The 1,859-nt window shown below is 41.9% G+C and overlaps 1 pseudogene; it reads left to right on the forward strand.

Moving 5' to 3' along the window:
- The window catches only part of LOC106456006 (trace amine-associated receptor 13c-like), a 40,015-nt pseudogene extending 39,560 nt beyond the window's left edge, over positions 1 to 455 (forward strand).
- The last annotated feature ends 1,404 nt before the right edge of the window (positions 456 to 1,859 follow it).

The raw sequence follows: 1,859 nt of genomic DNA on the forward strand, positions 1-1,859 counted from the left end.
CGTTAAGCACAAACGATTTATTCGTCAAAGATCGGGCATTAAAGAGCGCCATAGACAGCGGGGTGTAAACATTGTTGTTGGAAGAAGCTCAAGTTTCTCGAATTAAAGGGCGTAAATTCTCGGGATCAGAGCCTTCACGTTCATATATTCCACTCACCGAGGGGATGAAAGGCCAGTCGGCAGGAGAGTCTGGATGAACCCTTCTGAGACAACACAGCCTCGGAGAGCCGGGCCCCCTATATCCAAGTAGGGCCTTGGGAGACAGATTTCTCTCCGTATAGCTGTCATGTGCGTAGGCAACAGAAAACGCTCGACATCGCTTTCCAATCAGCCCCCGCCGCCAGAGGAGCCTAAACTTCACCTGGATGCCCGATCTCTTTCCTCTTCTTCTCCGTAGTCTACGGGGAACGCTGAAAGCGCTGGCCGAAGATCCAGTCACAGGCAGAGGGTGGAAGGTACCAAAGGAGTGCGGGGGAAAGTGTGGAGAATGGAAAGTCCCACTAAAGGAAGAAGAAAAAACATCTTTGGCTGTCATTGACGAACGGATGGATAACAGCCTCAGACGATCATAGACCAAGGCAGCCAGTACATCATTAAAACAGTTAAAAAACAGCAGAGTAGAAAGAAAAAACACAACAATAGAGCGAGACCAACTACACCCGGCAGCGGCGAAGCCAAACACAGGCGCCATCATGCCGGAAAATAGATCCAGATAATGGGATTTCCCATTTGAATTGTTGACCTTAATATCAGTTTCCATAACATAAGAACATAAAAAACAAACATTCCCTGGAGCTCAACAGCATCCCTCCATCGCTCACTGTGTTTCCTCGGGGAAATTAAGTCACTTTGTAGTATTTTAAGGTTAAAATGTGGCTTCTACATCAGTCTGTGCTTACTATCAATTTTACACACATATGAACTTGAGTGACAGCTTTTTCTTAATCCATAAGGTTAAATATGTTGTTGGTCCAGGTATATAAACTTCACCGCTATGGGAAGGCTTTCCACAAGGTTTAGGAGTGTGTATATGGGAGTTTTTGACTATTATTACACATCAAACCTTGTCTTTATGAGACTTACCTTTTGTATTGATGCCCATGTTGGTGAGACACAGCAACAATCTAAATGACTGTGGCTAATATGATGTGATGATATGATGCTGGCTATGGATAATAAACAGATACTGACCACTTACTAGACATGCAACTGCAGCATCCTCTAAAATGTGTTAACATCTGTTTTAGCTCTGTTGCCTCAAGGACAGTTTTTTTTTATCTTTATAATCTCATACCACAAAACCTACATTCAGTCTGGATTTATTGAGCTTCTGTATTGTAATTTTTAGCTTTCAAAGCTATTTATGTGATACTGTTAATATCTTATCTTGTAAAGACATGATTATACCCCATAAGCTTACTAAAGTGTACCCTAACAATAAGCCGTGGGTCATCAAAAGCGTCAAATCCTGTTTACGGAAAAAGAGACAGGCTTTTAAAGAGGGGGCTGTTACTGACTTTCAGACAGCCACCAAAGATCTGAAAGTCGAGATCTTGAAAGCAAAACAGAGCTACAAAAACTGTAATATATGTTTGCACTGATTGCCGATCACGCTTCAACTGGATCGTCCTCAGTCAGAAGGAATGGTACTCCACAGTGATGTAGTTACAATAACTTTAATAAGGAGGCGGCAGATGACATCAACAGCAGGGCTCGCAAAATTTTAAAATCCCTGGTAGCCCTTCGGGCAGGCACTCTTTAGTTTTTGGTAGCCCGAAATAAATTTGAGTAGCCCGAATAAAAAAAGATTATTTTTATTGTATAATATTGTAAAGGAAACAAAACATCAATCAAAAAAT

This window comes from Pundamilia nyererei, unplaced genomic scaffold (genome assembly GCF_000239375.1).
Source record: "Pundamilia nyererei isolate P.nyererei 1_Seehausen unplaced genomic scaffold, PunNye1.0 scaffold00858, whole genome shotgun sequence".
In the NCBI taxonomy this organism is placed as follows: domain Eukaryota; kingdom Metazoa; phylum Chordata; class Actinopteri; order Cichliformes; family Cichlidae; genus Pundamilia; species Pundamilia nyererei.